The sequence below is a fragment of the Engystomops pustulosus genome, chromosome 5, assembly GCF_040894005.1.
Source record: "Engystomops pustulosus chromosome 5, aEngPut4.maternal, whole genome shotgun sequence".
In the NCBI taxonomy this organism is placed as follows: Eukaryota; Metazoa; Chordata; class Amphibia; order Anura; family Leptodactylidae; genus Engystomops; species Engystomops pustulosus.
In genome coordinates, this window is record NC_092415.1 from 36,409,780 (window position 1) to 36,421,904 (window position 12,125).

Sequence of the window (12,125 nt, forward strand, 5' to 3'; positions counted from 1 at the left end):
CCACCACAAGATTGTCCTCAGGAAAAACGGACGGTATCTGGCTGGATTTCATGGACCTAGCACAGTATCAGGGATGGGACTCTGATCATCATATGATGCAAGGAGCCCCTGAATGTGAGCAGAACTGCAGCGCCAAACTGAAATCATGATTACAGTTCAGTAGGAAATAAGGGACTCCTGGCATCATTTATCACAATGATGCAAGGAGTCCCATCCCTCGTACTGTGGTTGTCTGTGAAATCCAGCCTGTGCACGGCCGTTTTTTTTGGTTCTGAGCATGATGATCTTGTGGGTCTGTATGAACCTGTGTCAGAAAGCGACGATTGTTACTATTGTACCCGATGTCCCCATCCTGCGATGACCCATTCCTAGATCCGGTATCACCCACATGGAGGTTCTGTAAGGGAGCACAAAGCTTAAATTCTTGTTAGTGCCCCAAGGATTGCGACTTTATCATGGCGTGTAGTAGCTTAAAAGCCTTTATAAAGTCGGACTTCTTAAAGCAGGGCAGGAATGAGGGCGCGTTCACACGTTGCGTTTTGTCCTGCGTTTTCATTGCGTTTGAAACGTATTGCAACAGCTGAGGAGAGGGGATTTGCCCAATTACATTACTGTTAACGTTTCCGTTTACAAAACGCACTCTAAACGCGATAGTAACGCATACGTTAACAAATGTAAACAGTGATGTAATTAGGCGAATCACCTCTCCTCAGCTGTTGTAATGCATTTCAAACGCAATGAAAACGTAGGACTAAACGCAACGTGTGAACGCGCCCAGACAAATTTTCGCCCCCCAATAGTGTGAATAGAGAGAAGAGAGAAAGAGAGAGTATAACTAGCATGTGTGTAATGTACTATATGTCTGACTATATGTGATTTATCAGGCTTATTGTTTCATAATTAGTGGTGACCCTCTAAGTAACGGACCCTGGCACATTACAGAGACATGATCTGCATATGCCCGCAGCAGTGGGTGTGCCCTCTGCGGTTGATGCGTCTCCTCCTCAGTGTGAACAGCGGCAGTGAAGTGTGAGGCGGCTCCTCCCCCGGGCGCTGTGGTGGAGGCGGAGAAGGGCGGGAGGCGGCGGCGGCAGTGTGCGCGGGCGGCCGGGAGGGGGCGCTGTGCCGGTGATGACACCGGGCTGGACACATGTGCGGCGGATACAGTGCTGCATCTCTCCCGGGTGTGCACAGGCTGCAGGGAGGCTCCAGCTCATGCTGAGGAGACGGCTGCAGGTTACCCGGTAAGATGTGTGCAGGGGCTGCTCTCTAGGAATATGCCATCAGTATGTGCTGGGAGGGGGCAGTGCCCGCAGCCTCAGTGGTGCCAGGTGGCATCTGTATCTCAGGGACCTGGACATATACAGTGTTACTTATGTGTCCTGGACATTCCGCTGTATAACCCTGACATTAGAATAATGCAAAAAATATTGGGAAAATTGACACATTTTCCATAACTTGATATTTGGCTTGTACCGGATGTAAGATAATGCTACGTAAACCAGTAACGTATATCATTGTCACGTATTGGGTCACTGGTTCTGCCGCAACAATAGATATTGTATATGTGTGTATATTTACATATATGGGTCCAATTTATAATGGTATAGGACCGGCCAGGTTGTTATTATCATAAAGTAATTGTTTTGTAAGTGGTTAATTATGTATATATTATATATGTGTATAGCATTAACGCGTGAAAACATGATTGCTCAAGGTCATATAGAGTCTATACGTTATATGCTATGCTCGCCGCTATGTACATAGACTCTCTGTACTGCGTAGACTTAGTTTTGCTTGTGTCAGCAGAATACGTTGTAGTGAGCCGGCAAAACGTAGTATCGTTCTCCTTGGTCTGGACCCCAGGTAATAACATCTGACCTCTGTAGGTATTTATGGACGGCACCAGAGACCAATCTATTATATAACGCTTACAAGGAGGGTTCTGTATCCTCTATAAATTAGGTCAACCCCCCACAAAAACTTAAAATGTAGATGTGGTCTTAGTGTCCCGCACCCCATTACATCGGACAGGTGCAGGGAGTGGTATAGATGTTTCTTCTAAGTAATATTGTAATAATCCACAAGTTTATAACCGTTACTATGAAAGCTATAGCACCAGCATGTAGTAATGCACTTGGTGTCAGGGTTTTGTTTTTTGCATACTCCTTTTATTAAAGTTATTTTTTTGTGTGAACAAAATAGTGCACGCTCCAATTTTTCCACAAGATTTGACAATAAAGGGTTAGTATGCTATTCATGGAAATCACAGAACACGTGCAGACGTGTAGATGAGTCCCAAGACAAAAAGTTGTAGGTTTGGGTTATGTATGAAGCTTTCAGGGGTTCAATGCCTTTAAGTCCTAGAATCCATTTAGGAAGATTTAGTGTGAGCCAAAATCTGGCTCCTCTGACCGCATGCATCCAGGTAGGACCAAGATCCAGTTACCTGGTCCCAGCTCTTATATCATAAAGGCTTTTGGCCTTCTGTGAACATGACTTGAGGTAGGAAGGAATGCGTTTACAACGGAATTTTCAAATATTTTATGAAACCGGTTCTAGTAATTAGTAGAATTTGCCCATTTTCAGCGTGTCGAACGATGTTCACTCCCAGTGTGGTTTCCTATGAAAAAAACATGTCAGTGTGGCATCTGCCCCCATTTCCTATGGTAAATTCTGTCGTATACACCCTCCTGATGTATTCGGCAGGTGGCTACGCTGGTCTATAAGGTGACCACGCCCCTTGGCACGAAGGGGAGAATAATCGCAATTCCTGGTGGTTTGCTAGGAATTGTGATTATTTCAGGGCTTGTACCCCAGAAAACTGGTGTAAAAGTCCTGATAAGTCTCAGGGTTTAGGACTAATAAGCCCCAATGTCTCCTTATTAACATTGGGGGGGATGATGTCCATGTTCAGTTCATTATTTGATAGGTTTTTATTTTAAATATCTTTATATATTTTCATAGTTTTGCCACAAAGAAAAACAGTTTAAACAATACAAAACAATGTATGTGGGTGCTCAGACCCATAATCCTACTATTTGGTAGGTTTATAGACTTGCATATACCGGAGGGATGGAGAAAGAGAATATTTTCTTTGGAGATTTTCTTGTTCTCTGTTCCCAATCCATTCCTGCATTTCGAAGAAAACCTGGATGACTGCACGCTGATATTCTGAGCGTGAAAAAGCCCTAGGCGGCGATGTATATTTCATGCAGTCTTGCTTCCCAGCTGGTGAACTACCGGAATCGAAATTCTGACACCTGGGTTATGAAAGATGCAAAGTGAATGCCAAAAAACAGGAGAAGAACACCGAAAAATCCTTAATAAAGGATTGTGTGGGAATGGTTTTGTGTAGTTTCATATCTTGGTGTTCATGAGTATGTGACTCCAAAACTGTACAGGCAGTACCCCGTGTTACATACACCAAAGGTTTGTTCTTAAGTTGAATTTGTATGTAAGTCGGAACTGTATATTTTATCATTGTAGATCAAGACAAAAATTTTTTTTGCTCCAGTGACAATTGGAGTTTCAATATTTTTTGCTGTAATTAGACCAAAGATTATGAATAAAGCCTCATTACAGACACTTTACAGCTGATCATTGCAGCCTGGGACTATAGTAAAGCATTCAGAGAGCTTCACCAAAGGTCACCGTGGACAGAGGGGTCTGTCTGTAAGTAGGGGTTGTCTGTAAGTTGAGTGTCCTTAAGTAGGGGACCGCCTGTACACCCCTTCATGGAAGAACCATTCCCTAAGGTTGTAGTGCGCCAGATGCTTCAATGGATCCAAAATATGGATGTTATATGATGGCGTGTTTATCTCCATTGACTTTCATGGGGTAGTCACCTTAGCGAAATGGAGAGTGTGTGTTTGTTTTTTGGATAAGGGAGGATTTATAAGAAATGTCATAATATAAAACGTGCACAGTTAATTCGGACTACACCGCACCAGATTTATCAGTGTGTGACGCTGGGAGAAATCTGGCATTGTATAAGACTGTCTAGTCCTACTGTCTCTTAGTTGACAAAATTGATCACTTCCATTTCTAAAAGAAAACATCTAAAACACTGAATAACTGTGGCAAAGGGGATGTCTTAGTTTTATGAATTTGCCCCAAATTGTGCCTCTGCCATTGACAACTGTGGGGGGACTTGTGGCAGCACTATTGAAGAGACTGGCAGCCCGGCAGTGTTTTCCTAGATACCAGGCTGCTAGACGTGACTCAGCTGCATTGGCACAGAGCTGCAGAGCTAGCAGCGGAGGGTGACTATGTGCTGCAGACACAGCATGACGTCCAGCTTCTCTCACCTTACTATTAGTCACAAGTTGCAGTGATGCCCGGTGCACAATGTGAGGCTACTTTTTGGCTTTTCTATTTGGAATTGGGAATAAATGACTTTTAAGATCTTTACAAGAAATGTGACTCTTTTGTGTATCTATGATCTGTCTACATCCTTCCTATGAACCCTACATGCTCTACACTGCAGCATAGACTCCCTGAACCCTAATAGTTATACATGATTCAAGGAATTCCCGCAGAACCACCACTCCTTATTGTACACAGGGTTTCTGTATGTAGCAGTTGTTCTGCAGGCATGCAGGGACTCCTTGCATCATGTAGACTTGAATTTGTTGAATTTGCTTTGACTCCCATTTCATTGAGCTCGTTCCTAGCAGTAAGCCATAAGTCAGTGGGGTCTGTTGAATTATACTAATGCTTTCCAATCCATTTTTTTCAAACACTAGGGTGGTCCAGAAATAAAACTAAGGAGGAAGGGGGTGTATTATATTTCACTTCAGTTTCTGGCTTTAGGTAAAACTTTTGGGAAATGGCCGTAGTTTAACATGTTCAAAGAGAATCCATCATCAGTTTTGATCATAAGAAATTGCAAATAGTGTTAGGTATAGGCCTTGCTGTGTAACCGTATCCTTGTGTTTGGTAAGTAGCTGCAGTGCTGTGAAAAGTGAATTTTAAATTGCTGCTGAAAGTGCTCTGGGCGGGTCTATCTGCCTGTAGAGCTTTCTGCTCTTAGCGATGAACTGTTGAACTGTTTCACAGCCCCTCCCCTCTGCTCTGAGTGATTGCTGTAAGTGTTCAACCAAAATCCTACACATAGCAGAGGGGGAGGGCTGTGGAGCATCACAGTGTAGAGAGTAGAAAGCTCTTCAGGCTGAGTTCTGAGTTGCAAGAGCTGGAGAACTGTATTATTGTCACTACAAACAACAAGTCACTAGATCTGCTACCCTCCTTTTTACCTCTTGTTGATCAAACTTGCTGACGGTTTCCCTTTAAATCTTCCAGCTCCCATGTAAAGAGAGACCTTTCCCTACTTAGAGGACATGTACCATCCCTTACTGAGGATACAACACACTTCTCTCATTTCTTAGATTTATGTATTGATTATTTTTAGCAGCTTTTACTTCCACACTTGTATGTAGAATTATGGCTATTAGACGTGCAGTGTATTAGGCTTGATGGGAAATGTGCAGGTTGTAATTGCTCTCGGTTGGTATTACACAGCCATCGCCATGGGCATGGTTTTTACTGGAGATTGTCCTACTGGTGCTATGTGTCCGTGCCGTTCCGATAATGAGTCGGAGATGTTTCCTGAGTAAATCTAATGGGTTTTAACCACTCTCTGAAATACGTTTCCCTTATGAAGCTGGAGCTGATTAATCCATTTAGCAGCTAATTGTATCTGGGCCCTGAAATAACTCGGACTGATGTGTATGAGGTGCGCTGTCCGTCCGTCCTCTCATGAAATATGCAGGCTGCGCAGTTGGTAAGTGAGCACAATGGCCTCCTCCAGGGATAAGGGGCTTAAATTGTGTTTTGAAACACAATTCAAAGGCTATAGGGAGAAACTTGGCCTAATTGCATTTTGTAAACATAATGTTAACACAATGTGTGAGGGAGATGTATCAATTTGTCTAGGCTTCAATACGAGAGTAATTTGCACCTGCCCCACATTTATTTACAGTTTTAGGGCAGCATGGTGGCTTAGTGGTTAGCACTACAGCCTTGCTGCACTGAGGACCTGGGTTCTTGTCCCAGGTCAACATCTGCAAAGAGTTTGTAGGTTTTTTCCGTGTTTGCGTGGGTTTTCTCCCACACTCCGTAGGTTGATTAGATTGTGAACAGGGACTGATTTGGCAAGTTATGTGCAGCTCTGCGTAATCTGTGTGCGCTATGTAAATAAAGAATTATTTATTATTCGTTTTAGGCTGCATTCACATGACCGTATGAAAATGGTCGGATGCTACCAGTACTGTACCCTTTTTTCTTTTTAAGAGTTACATACGGGCGGAATAATTTCAATTGTCAATACCTCCAAACATTTATATTGTTGTTGTTGAGGCCGCATTCACACAGCCGTATGGGGGCCAAAGAAGACAATGGCAGCACGGAGCGATACGGTAACGTTCCCTACACGGGGTACATTTCCTATCTAATAATAATTCTTTATTTATATAGCGCACACAGATTATGCAGCGCTGCACAAAGTATTTCAAATTGGTCCCTGTCCCCATGGGGCTCACAATCTAAACAACCTACCAGTATGTTTTGGAGTGTGGGTGGAAACCGGAGGACCCGGAGGAAACCCACGCAAACACGGAGAGAACATACAAACTCTTTGCAGCTATCTTTCTCCATGTTACGGCCCGTGCGCAATGGATCGCTATAGAGAGGAAAGGGGTCACCCCTCCTCCTCTCCATCGCTGCTGCTGTATGCACACCCAGCTATACGTCAATGTAAATGCAGCCTAACACCTTACCATATACTAGCCGTATAAAAATATAGAGCATGTCCTATTTTCTCCCGTATTTCAGATTTGTATTCCCTTAGATGTCTATGGGATCGTATAAATACGGGTTAAATACGTGCTGCATACGGATGAAAAACGTCTCATATGGCACAGAAATTCACAGTTTTCCGACTCTTGAAGGCTCTATTCTCACGACGGTATGGGGGGCGTATATAAGGCCGACGTACAAACACCATATAAACGTCCCCCATAGAAGGCAATGGGCACACGGCGCCGTACGGGAGTGGTACGGTGGCACCGTACCGTCCCGTAGCCGGGAGAAAGATAAGACATGTCCTATCTTTCTCCAGCATATGGCACTGTGCGCCATACATCGCTATGGAGAGGTGCAGCGGGCACACGTCGTGTGAATGTAGCCTAAGTCTGTAAAAGGGGACATGGCCTCATAGGAAAGCAAATTCTATATTTTGGTGCAGCAAACTAGACCAACTAATAAGAGGTGCAAAGTACGAATCACCAGTCTTGGGCTGCTTTCACACAGCCGTAAATTAAGGGCCAGATATATAGGTCCCCATGTTGGTGGTGCTATGGTGGCACCGAACCGTTCCGAGCATGTGCACCGCTATAACGAGGGGCTCATCCCCCCACTTCTCCAGCAAGCTGCACTGTGTGTGGTAGGAGCCTTATACTGCATGGATATGTCCAGTTTTCTGACAGAGAAGGCATGTTTGAATTTGTGTACATGTGTGTGTGTATATATGTCTTATAACTGATTCAATGAACCATTCGCAGTTTCGCTGTAAAGAATAGTACGGCTAGAATAGAATCAGATAGAAACCTTTTGAAGACTATGTATATTTCCTATTTAGCCCTCACACGAAGACTTGCTGCTCCTGACATGAGGTGCCATAAATTCTTTACTACTTGTTTTGTTTGTTCCATTTTCTGGTCTCCAAACAATCTGTTAATTCTATTCATAGATTATCCTCCAATTTCTTTTAATCATCTTTTGCTTCAGACCTTTGGTTTGTTAATGGTAGAAATATTGATGAGTGTCAGTAGGGCAGCGCTGCTGAAATTACAGATTGGAATCAATATGTTTTGTCAGTGGAGACTTCCCGTTGGAATAGCGCTGAGGCATCTGCTCTATCCAAGCTCGCAAAATGTGGGTAGTTGATGTTGGGACACATTTATCGGATCTTGTGCGGCAGAAAACGGGAGTACAAGCTGTGATTTTGGTGCAAATCCCAGGGTGACCTCTACCCCCTGTATGGTAGGTGGGAGTGGAGACGAGCGACACAGGACGTTGCTGGCCTGCGCTCTGTCTATAGCCTGCTCTATTCTACGCCAGGACAGACCTGGCTGCACTGCACTGTAATTGGCTCCAGCGTATGATAAATTACTAATAGAAAGAAAATCTCTCCAAAGGATCCCTCCACATCTCCAGTAGGGGCACCACTTCTCCAAAGCTTCTGGTCCCCCTCATATTCAGCAAATTCATTCTTGATGTGACTGCTATGGTCAGGGAATGGCTTAAAGAGGACCTGTCACCCATAAATTGGGAACTAGGAGCTGCATACTAAAGTAAGCAGCTCCTAGTGCTTAAACAAACGCTGCAGTGTTAGAAGGATAGAGTTACCGGAAACCTCTGGTAACGCTAACACTGCGGCAGGGTACAATGTAAAAGTTGGACCACTCGCAAAGCTGTCCAACGTATTTATGAGGGGGCGGTCCCTGGACAACTCAGCTCGCTCCATATGCCGGCGGTGACTGGAGCACGTCATGCCCCTAATCCTGCCCCCTCATGAATACATCAGACCGCTTGGCGAGCGGTACAATGTTTACATTGTAGATAGCGTTACCAGAGGTTTCCGGTAACGCTAACACTGCGGCCTTTGTTTAAGCACTAGGAGCTGCTTTAGTAGGCAGCTCCTATTGCCCAATTTATGGGTGACAGGTCCTCTTGAGCAGTCATGTGCAGAATACATTGAATTATAGGACTTTTGGATCAAAGAGACCTGGACTTGCAACTGGAGCAGCAAAAAATTGCCAATTTTTAAATCTGCACCGCATTTTAGTTTCCGCACAAACAAAAAAGGGTCTTTGTAAATAATGTCATCTAGATTGGTAATGTACTCTGCAGATGGTTTTTCCAAATGGAATATGTACAAAAATTAGTGAAGTGTCTACAGTAATTTTGTGATGTGCCGATTGCAGCTGTACCAATGTTGCGTTTGCTGACAAAGATGATTATCACTGTAGTGATTGGTGTCCTTAAAAATATATTTATCCTACTTGTAAAGGTCCCATGGATTTTCACGAGAGTCCCTTCACACAGAACACAACACTTTTGCAGACACCTTAGACCGGTGCCACACAGGGCGCTTTGTCTGCGCTTGCAAACGCAGACAAAGCCGCGCCCACCGGGGTGGGCCTCGGCCCGATCGCATTGGCGTTTCTATGGAAACGCCTGCGATCGGAATGAGCCGCCGACGTTGTGTGTTAATTTGATGCAAAACACCGGCGGCTCGTTCCTGATCGCAGGCGTTTCCATAGAAACGCCAATGCGATCGGGCCTAGGCCTGCCCCGGTGGGAGCGGCTTTGTCTGCGTTTGCAAGCGCAGACAAAGTGCCACGTCTGACATCACCCTTAGGGTGCGTCCACACGTTCAGTTTTTCAGATGCAGTTTTTGATGTCCAAACCCGGAGTGGAGTGAAAATAGAGGAAGAGCAACACTTCTTAATGATAAGCCCTCACTCATTATGATCCACACCTGCCTTTGGCTTCAAAAACTCCATCTGAAAAACTGAACGTGTGAACGCACCCAACTTAGGGCAGCACGGGAGCTTACTGGTTAGCACTACAGCCTTGTAGCGCTGGGGACCTGGGTTCAAGTTGCAGGGTCAATATCTGCAATGAGTCTGTATGTTATCTCCGTGTTTGCGTAGGCTTCCTCCAGTTTCCTCCCACACTCCAAAACATACTGGTAGTTTGATTAGATTTGGCAAGATCTGTGTAGCGCTGCGTAATCTGTGTGCACTATATAAATAAAGGAATTATTATTATTATGTGGATGCACCCTTACAGATGACTGAGGGGCCCACCCAACAGGAGGAGCTGCAAGGTGGGAATGAAGAGCAGGAGGATCAGGGTACTTGGAAAACCCGGTCAAACCTGTGTGGTGATGACTAGTGCTGGAGTGACAAGTGTAATTGGTTTCAGGATCTTAAATAAGTTGTACAAAGTTTGCTTGTTATCACCGATCCACAGGATAAGGGATAACAATCTTATTGGTGGGGGTCCGCAATTCTTAACGCTCCCGTGTACTCAACCTACAGCTCCTGCAAGAGCTGGACCCCCTTTCTCATGATGAGCGGGGGTCCAATTAGTTGAATCCCCATTTATCAGATTGTTACAACTTGATACAACCCCATTAAGACTGAAGAGTTAACCAGGATTCATATTTTGTGTTACATTGCGAAAACACAACAGCTGTTAATACAGAAAAGTCAGTACCGATATTTATTTTTATTGCTGCAAATATGGAATAAAAATTATTATATTTTTTTTCCTAAAATAAGATTTCTGTATCGTTCTCCAAAAATTAAAAAAAATAAAAATAATAATCCTCGCCCACACGTACCATGCAAAAATAAAATATCATGCATATAACATAGCATGTGTATATAAAATATATTTATCTTTTACTGTATATTTTATAGCCGGGTCTACAGGTTCTTTCTTCCTCTTTGTTATTGTACATTGCTCTCATGTTACCTGTTGGATCTGCCAGACACATCTGCTGCAGACCTACCCCTGCCCCCCTCATCCACCCCCGGGGACACCTCATTATGGTGTGTAAGGCTGATGAGTGCCGAGACTGACCAGTCCTGCTAGATTTCACGAGCTGTCAGTAGAAGTGTATGCCCATCAGGATGTATTAGAGATGACAGCTCATGGGCAGTAGACACACTTGCTGGATGATTGGAGAAGATCGGGAGGGGGGTCACCGGCAGCAATTTTCAGCAGGGCTTTAATCCATTTTTTGTGCAGTAAAGGATTATGGCGTGCTGATAAAACACATAAGAGATGGCCCTGATTGCATTCAGTTCAGTGATGATGGAAATGTCCTTGTGATTTGGAGATTACACGCGTTTCATAGTGACACAATGGTGTGTGAGTACATAGGTGCTCCCCGACCGGATTAATAATGGTGGATGGTGTCACTCCACCAAATACAGTGCAACTTCTCCCTGATAATGGCTTGTGGTTTTATAATCACCAATACGTCTCCTAGGCTTCCCTATTCACAGATTCTAATGTGGCCGAATCTCGTGGTTTAGTCTGGACAGTAGAATGTTTATAAAAAGATTGTAGTATAATTTCATGCCCATGTTTTTTATTTACATTTGAAATTGTTTGTAAGGTTAGGTAATAGTCAGGAGTAGCAGGCTATAAGGCGGCTTTACAAAATGCACTGGGTGCTGATTGCCGATCGCAGCCAGGCCCAGTGCATTTTGATTCTGTTACGGAATCAAAACATGAACCTTGGGGTGCAGTCACACATTGCTTTCTTGGCACGTTTTTAAACGCATGTGTTTTTTCATGTTTACCATGCGTTTGGCTGGTTTGAATACCGTATTAACACTTTCATAGCTGCTTACCCATCCACAAATGAAGAAAAACAGATTCAAACCAGCCAAACACATGGTAAACATGCAAAAACGCACCAAGAACGCGCTGTGTGACCGCACCCTAAGGGTGATGTCACACGTTCATTTTTTCAGATGCAGTTTTTGATGCCCAAACCAGGAATGGAGTAAAAGTATTAGGAGGAGCAGCACCTTTCAATTATTTGTATCACCCACTATGATCCACACCTGCTTTTGGCTTCAAAAACTGCATCTGAAAAACTGACCGTGTGCCATCACCCTAAGGGTGAAGACACACGTGGCGTTTTTGGGCCGTTTTTCGGCCGTTTTTACTAAGTGCGTTTTTTAAAACGCATGCATTTTTGTCTGTTTTTCCGAATTTGCGCAAATTAAAAATGGACAAAAATGCATGTGTTTTCAAAAAACAGATGCGTTTTTAAAAAACGGATGCATTTTTTTAACGCATGCGTTTTTAACGATCTGAAAACGCACTAGCTAAAAACGTCCTAAAAACGCCACGTGTGTCTTCACCCTAAGGGGTAAGCAGCAGCCGGTGTCTTGTATTGTTTGTTTGATCGCATGCGTTTTACTGAAAATGTATGTCATGGGGCTGAGTCCCATCCCTCGTGCGCTAGGAAACGCAACACTGGCAGAACATGGGAGTGAGCCATAAGACTAGATTCTCACTGAACTTATGAATTA

The 12,125-nt window shown here is 44.0% G+C and overlaps 1 protein-coding gene across 4 annotated transcripts in view; it reads left to right on the plus strand.

Moving 5' to 3' along the window:
- Nucleotides 1–1,089: 1,089 nt before the first annotated feature.
- Nucleotides 1,090–12,125, plus strand: part of PAG1 (phosphoprotein membrane anchor with glycosphingolipid microdomains 1) — a 124,428-nt gene continuing 113,392 nt past the window's right edge. For 2 of the 4 annotated variants that reach the window (XM_072151639.1, XM_072151641.1), the window contains exon 1: nucleotides 1,090–1,244. The gene's annotated coding sequence lies outside the window, so the exon portion shown is untranslated. The remainder of the gene's footprint in view (nucleotides 1,245–12,125) is intronic. The other 2 variants (XM_072151640.1, XM_072151643.1) reach the window with 1 other exon arrangement.